Source organism: Sander vitreus, chromosome 6 (genome assembly GCF_031162955.1).
Source record: "Sander vitreus isolate 19-12246 chromosome 6, sanVit1, whole genome shotgun sequence".
In the NCBI taxonomy this organism is placed as follows: Eukaryota; Metazoa; Chordata; class Actinopteri; order Perciformes; family Percidae; genus Sander; species Sander vitreus.
Window position 1 is genome coordinate 21,580,167 of NC_135860.1, and position 15,474 is coordinate 21,595,640.

The 15,474-nt window shown below is 42.8% G+C and overlaps 1 pseudogene across 1 annotated transcript in view; it reads left to right on the forward strand.

Moving 5' to 3' along the window:
* LOC144519911 (growth factor receptor-bound protein 10-like) overlaps nucleotides 1–15,474 on the forward strand; it is a 69,883-nt pseudogene that overhangs the window by 11,401 nt on the left and 43,008 nt on the right. Inside the window, exon 2 of the transcript XR_013502152.1 lies at nucleotides 9,325–9,440. The product of XR_013502152.1 is annotated as a growth factor receptor-bound protein 10-like (transcript). The remainder of the gene's footprint in view (nucleotides 1–9,324; nucleotides 9,441–15,474) is intronic.

A 15,474-nucleotide genomic window follows, 5' to 3' on the forward strand; every position in this document is an offset into this window, starting at 1 on the left:
CACTGTAACTGCACTCTGTCTTGGTTCAGTAATAGCTTTGGCAACAGCAAAATGGCAATCATGAATTTAAACATGATCCTTTAATACATAAGCCATAGACAAGTAAACAGAGAGGTAAAGAGACAGAGACAGACAACAGACAGACTGACTGACTGACAAAAAGCCAAGCAGGAAGGGGGACAGAAATACAAATCGAACAGACAGGTTGACAGTTAAGACAGACAAACCAGACCAACAGGCAAGCAGACAGGTTTAAAAAAAATAAATAATCAAACCGACTCCTTAGTTTACAACTTATGTTTGGCAGTGCAGCTCATAAGACGCTTGTTTATTTCAGGTTTGGCCTACATACAGTATGTGAGGTTAAAAGTTTAATATTTCCATTTTCCATTTTTATTGGACTCTTTGGAAAGTTTTCAGGAAGGGGAACACCTAATAACCTGTTATTTAATATGGGAGGAAGTTGTGACCTAAATAAGTAATGACTATTTAAAACCATAATGAGAGTTGATATACATGCTTCTAAATGTATATTTATTATTTGCAAAGAAACATATTCTTACAAAAGTGTGTCTGAAAGTTTGTTTTTGCTTTGCAATCCCTTATCCCATTATGGATCAGTTCCATCTATGGATTTGGATTTGAATATGGATTTACCCTCATGGTATTGGTCACGAACAGAGGCACAGTCCTGCAGTCTCTAAAGTCCGCGAAATATCCATCTTTGGTCTGGTGAGCTGGTCAGCCACTGATCCCCCACCATGTAAAAGAGGCAAACTGTTCAGGGAAAGGTTTCTACTCTTTCGATTAGGCTTTACTTTAAATCGCCCAGGGTTCTGCTGATCCCAGGCCTTGCCTTTGGCTTCTCTGCAGGTCTTATCACTTTGGGATGTTAAAGCTGAACCCTTGAGATGTAAGCGTTATATATCAGCACATTAACCCCTAGACTGACTAAGCATGCTGGCCCCCCAGCTAAACTGTTCCACTTCGTACTGCATTTTTTGATCTTTGAGCTCAGTGAAAATACGGACAGGTCAAAAGCTATTATTCTACTCAAATGTAAGTTCAGTTTCACTTCAGTTATGACTCACTAGGGGCTTTCCGACCAGAGGGGTTTTTGCAGTTCTTAGAACTAAATGTTCCTAGAACACTTTTTTCCGACCCAAAAAATTTGGGGATTTTTAAGTTCCTCTGGCCTCAGTAGCGTACTTCTTTAGCTCCTACTTCAGAGCAGGGTATTTTCCCTTTTCCCTTTTCCTAGGTGTACTTGATTGGTCGAACTTATAAGTCACGCCCACTGCCAACTCGGAAACTTGCAGTCAGAGCAACAACGGGACATTTTTAACAATTTTCTTTTTCTTATTCATCATTAAATTCACTTCTGACAACGTTTTAGGCGAGAAATTAACTGTTTAGATTTCAAATATAGGCAGTCTTGTGTAAATTGATGCCGAATTGACAATTTGCATCAAAGTTTTCGGAGTTCAGAAGCTCCATCAAGTAAGGCGACAGCCAGCAAGCGCCTGCCCCGGCCTCTAGCTCGTCGCTCGGCCAGTCATGCTCAGACACCTCGCGGTAAGCTGGAGGTCTCTCAGACCGCTCTCGTAAATAAGAGGCTTTTATTTCGCCGTTGACGGTTCGTTTGTTTAAATATCACAACACATGTCCATCATAAGATTAACGGGAACCTGTGGTTAACTGTCTTTTTGGAGTTAAACTCCACAAGCGTGTCCTGCGGCTCACCGGCAAAGACCGTTGTAGTGCTTGCGTCACTCCCTTACCCCTCCTACCAGTCCCATATGGCCACTTGGCCAGTGGGAATGCAAATGGAAAAAAAGATTTTGGGTAGAGTAGTTCTTAGAACTGCTTAGAAGTGTACTTTTCCTTTAAAAAGTACAAGTACTATCCGGTCGGAAAGCACCTATTATGAAGTTGTAACATCCAATACAGTGTGTAACACTCCGACATGATAGTGTATAATTTTCCCAACAGCAGTTGCAGAGTTTCACCACAATGGTGAATTTTGTTGCCTACTAATTTTATAGAATGTAACTTATAGGTTCATATATGCACTCACACTATCACAGTTAAATAAAACTTTTCAGTATAACATTGCATGTTCTAGCTCATTAAATACAAATCGCATATATGTCATATCTGAGAGGATCTTCTATGATGTTGGCGACGAAAGACTTTGCTAATCAATCACAGTAAACATCATGGTCCTGTTTTGTGTGTTTTGTTAAATGTACATTATCATCACTAGTTCGCGGTCACGGAAGGCTTGTATCATGTGGACGCACTGACAGTTTTGTTGTCATTACTTAGTATTCCTCATGGGGCCGGCAGAAACTACGCACTATAGCTTTAAGATGCGCCTTTATTTCAAAATGCACACTTTATATTTATTCTTAAAAAAAGAGTAGTTGGTTATTAATTTAAATGTCTGGAAGAGCTTAGTAATGAAACAGTCAAATCATATTTTAGTTGCTTTTTGTAAATATATATATATATATATTTCGCATATATTCGCTATATTTCAAAATCGTATAACTGATTCTCTTAAATGGGCTCATGTATCGTCTCGTATCGGTCGCAGGCCCCTGAATTGAATCGAATCAAAATCGTATTGTGGCAGACTTTGTGATATCAGTAAATATTTTATCGTTGTCCAAAGAATTGATGTAATATCATATTGTGATAATACGTGTGATTTGCACCCCTAATCATCACAAGTTGAAACCGCTAAAAGCTGTCTTAACGGTAGGGGTGTGAATCTTCACTGGTTCAAATTTGATTCAAATCGATTCAAAATCACGATGCATCACGATGCGTCACCTCCTCAATATTATTATATACATGGTTTTCATGTTTCTCCGGGAACCATCACCTTATCGTGGTGGAGAGGTTTGTGTGTCCCTATGAACCTGAGGGCTGTGTTGTCTGGAGCTTTGTGCTCCTGGTAGGGTCTCCCAAGGCAAAGTGGTCTCAGGTGAGGGGCCAGACAAAGAATGGTTCAAAAATCCTATGAAACATCGAGGAAGGGATGAAGTGACCCTGCCCGGAGGAAGCCCGGGTCCCCCGTCTGGAGCCAGGCCCAGATGGAGGGCTCGTCAGCGAGCGTCTGGTGGCCGGGTTTGCCACGGAGCCCGCCCGGGCACAGCCCGAAAAAGCTACGTGGCGGACATCTCTCCATCCCATGGGCCCACCACCTGTGGGAGGAACCGCTGGGGTCGGGTGCGCTGCCACATGGGTGGCAGTGAAGGTCAGGGGCCTCGACGGACCAGACCCGGGCAGCAGAGGCTGGCTCTGGGGACGTGGAATGTCACCTCTCTGTGGGGGAAGGAGCCGGAACTTGTGCGGGAGGTGGAGCGCTACCGGTTAGATCTGGTGGGGCTTACTCTCACGCACAGTCTTGGTTCTGGAACCATACTCCTGGATAGGGGTTGGACTCTTTTCTTCTCCGGAGTTGCCCAGGGTGTGAGGCGCCGGGCGGGTGTGGGGATACTCACAAGCCTCCGGCTGAGCGCCGCTACGTTGGAGTTTAACCCGGTGGACGCCTCCCTACGCCTGCGGGTTGTGGGGGGGAAAACTCTGACTGTTGTTTGTGCATATGCACCAAACAAGAGTTCGGAGTATTCGGCCTTCTTGGAGACCTTGAGTGGAGTCCTGCATGGGGCTCCAGTCGGGGACTCCACAGTTCTGCTGGGGGACTTCAACGCGCACGTGGGTAATGATGGAGACACATGGAGAGGCGTGATTGGGAGGAACGGCCTCCCTGATCTAAACCAGAGTGGTTGTTTGTTGTTGGACTTCTGTGCTAGTCATGGATTGTCTATAACGAACACCATGTTCGAACATAGGGATGCTCATAAGTGTACTTGGTACCAGAGCACCCTAGGCCAAAGGTCAATGATCGATTTTATAATCGTTTCATCTGATCTGAGGCCATTTGTTTTGGACACTAGGGTGAAGAGAGGGGCGGAGCTGTCAACCGATCACCATCTGGTGGTGAGTTGGGTCAGGGGTGGGGAAAGACTCTGGACAGACCTGGTAAGCCCAAACGGGTAGTGCGGGTAAATTGGGAATGTCTGGAGGAGGCCCCTGTCCGACAGACTTTCAACTCACACCTCCGGCGGAGCTTTTCGTGCATCCCTGTGGAGGCTGGGGGCATTGAACCCGAGTGGACAATGTTCAAAGTTTCCATTGCTGAAGATGCGGTGAGGAGCTGTGGTCTTAGGGTCTTAGGTGCCTCAAGGGGCGGTAACCCACGAACACCGTGGTGGACACCGGTGGTCAGGGAAGCCGTCCGACTGAAGAAGGAGTCTTTCCGGGATATGTTATCCCAGACGACTCCGGAGGCAGTTGCAAGGTACCGAAGGGCTGCAGCCTCTGCCATGAAAGAGGCAAAGCAGCGTGTGTGGGAGAAGTTTGGAGAAGACATGGAGAAGGACTTTCGGTCAACCATCCAAGCTGTGTACAGTAAGGATGGGACGCTGTTTACCTCAACTGAGGAGGTAATAGGGCGGTGGAAGGAGCACTTTGAGGAACTCCTAAATCCGACTAATACGCCCTCTATGGTAGAGGCAGAGCTGGAGGATGAGGGGGGATTGGCATCAATTTCCCTGGTGGAGGTTGCTGAGGTAGTTAAACAACTCCACAGTGGCAAAGCCCCAGGAATTGATGAGATCCGTCCAGAAATGCTTAAAGCTCTGGGTGTGGAGGGGTTGTCTTGGTTGACACGCCTCTTCAACATTGCGTGGAAGTCTGGGACGGTGCCTAAGGAGTGGCAGACCGGGGTGGTGGTTCCCCTTTTTAAAAAGGGGGACGAGAGGGTGTGTGCCAATTACAGGGGTATCACACTTCTCAGCCTCCCCGGTAAAGTCTACTCCAAGGTGCTGGAAAGGAGGGTTCAGTCAATAGTCGAATCTCAGGTTGAAGAGGAACAATGCGGATTCCGTCCCTGGTCGTGGGAACAACGGACCAGATCTTTACTCTCGCAAGGATCCTGGAGGGAGCCTGGGAGTATGCCCAACCAGTCTACATGTGTTTTGTGGATCTGGAGAAGGCGTATGACCGGGTGCCCCGGAAAATACTGTGGGAGGTGCTGCGGGAGTACGGGGTGAGGGGGTCCCTTCTCAGGGCCATCCAATCTCTGTACGACCAAAGCGAGAGCTGTGTCCGGGTTCTCGGCAGTAAGTCAGACTCGCTTTCAGGTGAGAGTTGGCCTCCGCCAGGGCTGCGCTTTGTCACCAATCCTGTTTGTAGTATTTATGGACAGGATATCGAGGCGTAGTCGGGGTGGAGAGGGGTTTCAGTTCGGTGGGCTGGGGATCTCATCGCTGCTTTTTGCAGATGATGTGGTCCTGATGGCATCATCGGCCTGTGACCTTCAGCACTCACTGGATCGGTTCGCAGCCGAGTGTGAAGCGGCTGGGATGAGGATCAGCACCTCTAAATCGGAGGCCATGGTTCTCAGCAGGAAACCGATGGAGTGCCTTCTCCAGGTAGGGAATGAGTCCTTACCCCAAGGGAAGGAGTTCAAGTACCTTGGGTCTTGTTCGCGAGTGAGGGGACAATGGAGCGGGAGATTGGTCGGAGAATCGGCACAGCAGGTGCGGTATTACATTCAATTTATCGCACCGTTGTGACGAAAAGAGAGCTGAGCCAGAAGGCAAAGCTCTCAATCTACCGGTCAGTATTTGTTCCTACCCTCACCTATGGTCATGAAGGCTGGGTCATGACCGAAAGAACAAGATCCAGGGTACAAGCGGCCGAAATGGGTTTCCACAGGAGGTTAGATGGCGTCTCCCTTAGAGATAGGGTGAGAAGCTCAGTTATCCGTGAGGAGCTCGGAGTAGAGCCGCTGCTCCTTTGCGTCGAAAGGAGCCAGTTGAGGTGGTTCGGCCATCTGGTAAGGATGCCCCCTGGGCGCCTCCCTAGGGAGGTGTTCCAGGCACGTCCAGCTGGGAGGAGGCCTCGGGCGAGACCCGGGACTAGGTGGAGGGATTATATCTCTAACCTGGCCTGGGAACGCCTCGGGATCCCCCAGTCGGAGCTGGTTAATGTGGCCCGGGAAAGGGAAGTTTGGGGTCCCCTGCTGGAGCTGCTACCCCCGCGACCCGACCCCGGATAAGCGGAAGAAGATGGATGGATGGATGGACATGGTTTTCACCTTGAGTAGAGTGTCGTGTATTTGCTGTGAAGTCTCACCCAGGATAGTGCTGGAAAGGATTAATCATGATTTATCATTATTACGGGCCCTTGCGTTTGAAGTCTACCTCATGCAAGTTTGAGCATAAATCACTTCACTTTTACAATCCAGATGCAGTCAACTCACCGCTGGGTACACCAGCCATACCCCAAAGTCCCCCTTTCTAGTGCTGCGACATATATGTCCGGATAATTGCACTGTCTAGGTCAGAGATGGTTAGCTTTCAGTACACTGTTCAAGTGGAAGGAATTGAATCAAAGGGTTCTGAGAGGGTTTAATCCCTGCACTGGAATGGCTTTGATTGTGTCAGGGAGCAATTAAGCATAGGTGCGTGTGTGTTTGGTCAATATATCAGTCACTGAGAGTCACTGTGGCACGTATGAGCACTTTGAATGAGTTGCAAGGTATTTGCTGTAATACTACGTGGAACGCCTGAGCTTTTTCCCACGTTTAATCATGCACAGATGAAGCCGAATTTAACAACAGCTATGTTGTAAGACCATACCTTTTAATTCAGTGGAATTTAATGTTTATTATCTAACCTTCATAAAATGAAAGTGGCAGTTTTAATAAGGATTTAAGCTTCTGTCAGGCAAAAACATTTTGTTTAGCTTCTAATGTAGTTAGTTGAAGTCTGCCACTGACACTCTTGCACAACCTCCTGACTCTTGAAATATAATAAACATACAGTTCAGCCACAGCTAGTCAGCCAGTGTGTGGCGCCTAATGAGGGGCTGCTCGGAGAGTTTAGGCTGATGTTAATTTGTTTTGTTTTTGTTGTAAACTGTGTGTCTGTAAATAATTTGTAAATGACGAGCTACCCTTGCATGCCAGCCGGCCAGGCCACACACATGGACTGACACAATAACACACACAACACAACACAACACAACACAACACACACACACACACATTACAAGCAAGCCCTTTCAGTGTACCCAGTGATCGTGGTGCCAAGCTCTTTGTTTAGAATGCATTCATGGTTTGGTTATTATTTGCAAGCCCAATTTTGGAGGTTTTAAAAAAACTTGTTTCATGCTTAGTTCTTAAAAAAAATTGAAAGGGAGAGCTCTGAGTTTATGTATCTCATCAGCTGACACAATTGTCAGGATAACATACCTATGTACATCTTGGTATAGATTAAAAACTGCCTAATTTATGGCTGTGTAAAGTACATTTCTTCCTGCCACAATGGCCAATATATTAAAGAAAACAAATGTGGTGGTTTGATAGGACTGTTGACAAGTACCAGCGATTTGCTTTTTTTTCATGAATCAAGCCTCCAGTATTTTAAACTTGTCAAAGACGGAGCATTGTCATGGGTAAGTTAGACTATTATTTTGATTGTATCACATTAAAGCTTAGGTAGATGTTTCTATCTGATCTCTGCATTCATTTTCTTCATCTTACAGTCTTAAGGGGTCAGTAAACTGCATCAGAAAAGCTTGTCAAATGGTCGAACGGCTTCACAGATCCCCTCCCCCACACCTATACAATGTCAATAAGTTTTAAGTTTTTTCTTTCCCAAACCGACAATCTGAATGTCACACCTAAAGCAGTTATTGGCCAGGGGTATTGAGGTGAAAAAGTAAGCCGGGTTTGAACTTCTCTCTCTACCTCCCTTTTTTCCCCCTTCTGACGTGGTCGGACAACTAACTAGTTTAAGCATAACTCGGCCCTTACAGTCATTTACAGTCCTTACTGTCATGCTTTAGTTTCACTTATAAAGCTGGTTCATGTTACTGCCTTTTTTTAATTATGCTTTAATCCCCTTTGTCAGGTTTTTAAAATGAACGGTATGTCCAGTGTGGTATTGGGCTCTACTGGGGGCAGGGTGGTGCTATCACTGTGCACTTTGTCGGTCGGAGACGACAACATACACAACTCTGTAAACACAAGTAGAGCATCTCAAAGATCTGAAAACTCCTAAAAATAGAGCCTTTACACACTCACACACACCCTCGCACAGCCACACGTGCAACATATGAAAACATCCACACACACACACACACACACACACACACACACACACACACATGGCCACATACAGTATACAGAAGCACATCTACAGGCAGAAATGCACACACACATACACACTCAGCGCGCTCACAACCGCTAATAAGAGATAATTTAAGCTGTATGTAAAATGGCAGGCCATATTTTTAAAATACCAACATGGGGTCATGAACTGCTGCATAAAAGACAATTATAGTTGTGAGCCTGAACTGCTCGACACCAAATATAACCCGGGGTCTAACTTAAGATCTGGAGAGGTGCCTGCAGGGTATTTTTGGGTCAGTGTTTACAGGTGTTTAGTCAGTGGCAGCAGTAATAGGATACCCACTTTAAGAAGTTCAAATAGACTAAAGCCCATATTGCTGAGTTTGTTTTGTTATTTTGACCCAATGATGGCTGGAAGGGAGGCTTCATAGAGCAGAAAAACACCTTTAAAGTCCCCTGAGGGGCAACTTTTATCACATCTGTGTTAATTTACAAACACCACGGCATCAAAGTATGGTGAGATTGACGTTTGGGTCAGAGTCGGGCAGAGGTCAAAACAATTTAGAAAACCGAAGATGTCATAATAGAGACTTGCATGAGGTGCACTTCTTTTCAGCAAACCTCTATTTACTCTACAACTGTGCTTCAATGGTAGTGCAAAGTTAAATCAGCTCTTTTATCGTCCACATATAAGCCATTGTGGTTTATCTTGGCTCCAATTCATGCACTTTACCCTAGATTTGACTGGTGCAAATCTAGTGACCAAGAAGTCAATTTTCTTTGGTCCATTTACAAAATAATTGGTCATATTGCAAATCATAATTTCATAAATCATAAATGGTACTAAAGTCGATTTTGAATAAGATTTAATTATTTGGTTTACTCTTCACAATTTATAACCAACCACTGTTCCTCCCTTGTTGCTTGTTGATGTTGTTTACTTTGGGTCTATGTGGGTTAAGAAGTGCTCTGTGCTATATCTGTCTTCTCAGAAACTAGACTTCATCTTCCTCTCCTTCATCCGTCCTCTCTTGGACCTTCTCACCCTCCCCTTTCTTCCTTTGTAGTTTTCCACTAACCTTCATTTGTCTGCTCTTCTTCCTCTGCAGGTTCTTTCTCAAATCAAACTGATCCAACCAAGACAATTGTGCAAAAGAGCTGAGAAACACACAACATGGCTGTGGCCGGATGTCCGGATTATTTCCTGCATCATCCTAATTATCAGGTAAATGGCAATTCCTATGTAGGCTTTCCTTCAGTAAGCTAAATGTTTAAGATTACTTTCTATGCTACTTTAACAGGTCAACTGGTATTTGTAGAGATGAAATGTTGCCATTTTGGGATAGAAATGAAACAACCAAGACTTATGTGCGAAACCAGACTGGGATGTCTGTATGAGTAGCTCTCCAGAGTTGGACTCACCGGATGTCTGTTTAAGATTTTGAACCCAAAGTAACTATATTTAATAGAAATTCAAAAGTAGAAATGTGCCAGTGTCCGTATGAAATTAAATTCCATCCTGTCACAGCGTCCAACGTTGCACTTGTTTATCCACAGGGCATGGCTAACATCATTTGTAGATTAGACTTCTGGGAATTTGTTAGCTGGATGAGATTATGACATTTGAACTCTGATCCAGTACAAACCAGGCACCTTATTATTTATGTATTTAACATGGGAAACTAATAATAAACCATCCAAGAAGTACTCAAGGTACTGTAGAGTGTTTCCAAGAAGTCTAATAAATAGTGAGGGTGTGGATTGTGGTCACTGCGGTCCTTGCCAACAGTTCTGCCTTTCCCAGCCTCTCTTGATTAGCCCTTTAGATGCTCTTAATAGTGTATTTGGTCTATTAGTTAGTATACACTGGAGAGGGAAATAAAATATGCTCTTTGGTTATAGTTTGTCCTGTTTAGTCCAGTCCAGACTAAAGAGAGTCGGTGAATGGCAGTGATATGGTCATACCATCTCACCACTGTGAACACATTGAATTCACAAAGAGCTGCAGGGGGGACAGACTGTTTAAGAGTGTTGGTCCAACAGAGGTACAATAGCATCTTTTGGCTGATGCTCCCCCAGGTAACAGCTGCTCTTTTCAATTATGACACACACACACACACACACACACACACACACACACACACACACACACACACACACAGTGTGTGTTTCCTTGTTCAGTGGAAATCATATAGCATGTTCCTGGAGTAGATCCAAGCTTTCAACAGCAACCTCATTGAATCTGAATGAAAAAAAAAATCGATCACATACATGAAAAGGAAAAGTTTTCCTAAAAACATGAACATTGATTTTCACCTTGCCAACAGTGCTATATTTCTGTCCTGGGTTTGGGGTGATTGATTGTAGTTCACCTGATTATTATGTCAAAAAGTTACAGGAAATTTACCTCACTCAAATATAATGACACGGTAATCATAATAATCAGTTGTGGGTTTACAGTATTGAGTAAATCACAGCATAGCCAAACAAAACCAAAGCAAATCACATTTAAACTACTGTATGAGGATGCATAGATACACACTAAAGGAGCTGCAGGCACTTTTTGTCTTTTAATCCTAATCTTAATTTGTCATGTTGAATTGGTACTGACAGTATTAGTGTATGTGAGTATTTGGATTAGAAAGAGACAAACTTAATGTTGATTTTAGGTACAAATTAAGGCCTAAACATCAACTTGTATCCTGATGTGCTGATTTGTTATTATGTGAGGAATGGCAGATTTGGACCTTTTAGACATCAGGTTTTAGGTTTTAGAGCAAAGGGCTTCCAAACATTTGTATTCGGGCAGTAGCACTATTAGCCTGATCAGAAGCTAGTCTATTGTCTGCTGAACCATGGCATTACCTATGACCTTTGACCTCAGAGGCCTGAGAGCCAGCCAGATCTCCACATCTTAGAGAGACAGAAACCAAAAATTGTAGACACTGTGTGTGTGTGTGTGTGTGTGTGTGTGTGTGTGTGTGCGTGCGTGTGTGTGTGTGTGTGTGTGTGTGTGTGCGCGTGCGTGCGTGCGTGCGTGCGCTTACATGCTTGTATTTGTAGTAGAGTGAAGTTAGGGTCACAAGTGTGTATATTGTTTCTGTGATTCTGCCTTATTGCTTCAGCTGCAAAGATGAATCCACGTATGTTGTTAGCAAAGCATAATTTTTAATGAGGCATACATTTAATAATGGAACAGTTTAAGGAACTACCCAAACAAAAATAAAACTACAGGGAGTAGGTCTTGAGTTTAGGCTGAGGTTAACCCTCCTTTGATGAATCGCCATATGCTGTATAGTGTCCAAAAATAGAGCAATGTAAATATGTGTAGGCTAATCTTCTCTGTGTACCATATTTGCGTATTTCATTCACACTGCAATAGTTCCCTTTTCTCAAACATACCAAGCCCTCAACATTTTGTCTTGTAATTTAGATGATTTTAATGGAAATCAACTGTTTTTGTTTTTTTGGCAGACATGGACTATTCCATTATTGGAGGCTGCTTTAAAAGCTTTAAAATCTAAATACAGTGAATAATAATTTAGTTCTTTGAACGGTTTGGATGGGTGCTGCTGGAGTTACAGTATACAGACCTTAATGTACACACTCTAGTTTACACACTCGGCTGTTTGCAAAGCATTCAGCTATAACAGATGTACCTTGATTGCTGCTTGACTTGCTGTGAAATTCCAATGTTAAGGAAGATTTTCCCTGATAAAACTGCACCGGCAGTCCAAAACAGATTTGAGTGAAGATAACATTCATACTAAACTCAAGAGATTATGTCACCACTTTAATCTTGTTTCTGTCACCACTTTTATCTTGTATGATTGTGACTAGTGAATAAATGATGGTATGTTCAAAGCAAGGCAAATTTTATGTGGTAAAAAATTATTGTTAGTGGCAGGAGTATAGCTTATTAAAGGACCCTTAATCCAGAAACTACAGTACCAATAATATGTTTTATAAGGTTAGATAAATGTAAAACAAACCTGAACCCTCATGTATAGTAAAACTCTCTGGATGCCAAAAAATAATATTGTCATGTATAACAGTTCTGTTTGCCCTCTAGTGTATTAAGCTTTCCCAAATCTAAGCTGGATCACTGGATAAACAAGCAGAGTCCAGCACATGTTTTCCCTGAGGGGCCTGAGATAGCCATATTGTGTTATTTGGGATTAAACATTAACACGATTGTGTGGTGTTTCCCATAACCTACCAATATTCCTTGAAATCATGGAGATTGCATTTGTTTTGCTTGAGCTTTTCAGTGTGAATAGTTTATTGCGTTTGTAAGAGGAGGAACGTTTGACAGAAATCATTCGTCAGTGTGAACATGGTATTGAGGCTATGGTGACTAAATTAACTTTGCAGCTTTGACTCAGTCGGTCATCACTTTCAGTAACCTACATTTAGTTAAATCAAATGTACAAGTGTTCCTTCATTCACCATACCTAGTTCAGAGACATGGACTGGCTGGATATAATTCCAGCATGCATTAGGTACCTATCCCTGCATTTATAAGCAGAAATATGTCTGAATTTCTTGCAACAGGGCAGGCAGGATAACCAGGCTAGGAATTATATTCCACAGTTGTCTAATCAAGGGATGTTTTGATACATGTTTTATTTTTATTGGTAACATTTATCTTGGGTTTATGATGTTAAACAGTAACCAACTGTTTGTTCTCACCTCATTCAGAATTTAGTAAAGTATTGGTTTTGGATAGGGACCAGTGAGTACCACTGATCAAAACTTTCAATAAAGTTTTCATAAATACTGTAATGTTTCTGCTTTCTTTTTGCTTGATATATTTATGATAAAATAACAATGTACTGTATGTCTAAAGTAGCCAGTGATTATTTCAGTAAGTAGAGCTACTTATAGATGCAGATGTATCTTAGAAAACATTCATAGTTCTGCTGAACTCCGATGGACCTGTCAAATTGTCTGGGTAAATAACATAATAAATGCTAGGACTAGAGCAGACATTCATGTGATCTCCTGATCTCATTTTGGTTCATTATGTAAGACTGGATTTCCACCTGCTGTCTAGTGTTCATGTGTTTAGTAACAGGACTGTCTCTACAGTTAGCGCTGTCTGTCAGCAAGAATGGTTTGCCAGAAGCAAGTCTTGGACACTTGAGTAAGATTTCCACATCCCTAAAGCTTTCTGAGCATATTAGGTTCTTGGTAAATCGAACCGTAATGGAAATCTTATACTGTCAAACTTGAAATGTTCTTATGGATCAAGTCCATTCTCAGCTCTTTCTTAACCAAAGGCCTCTCTGTAAGCCAAGTATCGATTCATATTCAATCCCCGGGCATAACATTTAACCTCAATCTGACCTCTTCTAAAGGCGTAGCTTTGACATGTGTCTTTTTCTTTTTGTTTGAGGCCCAATCTCCAGACCTTTTGTGTCGGTCCTGCTTTCAGTGCCTTAACCTTGTCTCTGGCCTTCCACTGACCCCTTTTAAAAAGCTGAACCCTCGGCCCCTTGACTCTTATTTGGAGTTCCTTTCAACTTCATTAATGTGAAAGGGTCCTTGTGCTACTTGTTAAAACTTGGCCTACCCTCAGTCTTGTTTTGACCCCTCTCTAAGAACTTAAGCAACATGTTTGTGTGTGTGTGTGCCTGTACTTCTGTGTCTGTGTGTAAAATAATTACTGTGAGAGCAGAGTGAGAAAATGCAAGAACAAGGATAAAAGAGAGAGAACATCTTTTCTTCAACAAACAAAAAAAGAAAAAATGTTGGCTTTTATTTTCTTATTTTTCTTCTCCCCTCTTTGTTGTCTCAACCTTATAGGCTTCAATAAACCTAGAACCAAATGTAAAGTTAGGCAATAGAATGACTGAGAATTATGCTAAATGGCCAGTATTTATAGAATTAAATCCCCAACTTAACATTCAAGTGTCTATAGAGGCATCAAAGGCTGTCTGGGTTTTAGATTTTTGTTGGTAAAGTCCACAAAAGAGATCAAGGTGTGCTTTAAAGGTCCTTTAGTGTGTGTGTGTGTGTGTGTGTGTGTGCGTGCGCGCGTGCGGGTGTGGATGTGTGTATGTGTCTCATTTACTCCCAGACAGCCATGCAGAATAGTATTCAAGACCAGTATATGGTGTGAAAGAATCCCCACGTTTTTGCTCAGTGGAGCTGAACCATGACCATCCTGTCCTGAATACGCTCTCATACACACACACACTAATGCTGTACCATCCCACCAACCAAACAGCGTCCCAGTGCTGTTTGGGTGACTGGGTAGGGATCAGTCACAGTCTGGTAACTGGACTCCCAGATGGTGTGTTTTGATGACGGGGCTAGCTATGTCATGGGAACAAATGGTGTGACGCGGTGGTTATTTTCCCATTTTTTTAAATTTCAAAAGCAGGTTAGTCCCATTAAGCTCCAAAATCTCTTTTTCAATCCAGCCGAGAACGCAAGACAATACAAAGATTGAACAATGCAATGAAATGATTGGATGCGGTTGGGTTAGTTGGTATAGAAGAGGGGTTGGAGGGTGGTGGTGGACAGAACCATATGCTGCCGATGGACCTTCAGTTATATCCAGTATAGTCTGATCTTAGGCACCAGTATATACACCAGAGAGGAACACTGATGACTTCTTAACTGAACATTAAAGTTAACATTTTGCAGGCAAATCATGGATTGTACATTACTAAACTATTCAGCCGAATTGAGTCATCAGAGTGGAATTCTACTTCAAGCTATATTCTCACAGTGAGTCAATTCTCTTTGAACTGCTCATTAAATCTTGTTAGTAAAGTTACTCTTAATGTTACAGATGCTGAATTAAAAAGTTTGAAGAAAAAAAATTAGAAGTAAAAAAAAGAAGTGACTTTTTTTTAGCTTTGCATTGAAAATGGCTCGTTCAGGAATGTCTTTACATCTGTTGCAAGGAGACACAAATCTAATATAAAATGCATCTAAAACCTTCCAAATCCAATGTTGTAGCTGTTATCTACAATGCTTGTTTGTTTTATTATTGAGGATAATGGTAGGAAAGGAATTTGTTGTTTAAGTGCATATCACATTAGATTAGTGTGTGTGTGTGTGTGTGTGTGTGTGTGTGTGTGTGTGTGTGTGTGTGTGTGTTTGTATTTGTGGTAGAGTGAAGTCAGGGTCTGTATAATGTTTCTGTGATTCTGCCTTATTGCTTCAGCTGTGTGTGCGTACACTGTACAGAAAAATCATCTGACTGGGGGTCTAAAGGATACAAGGCGACTTGTGAGGCTTTTGGC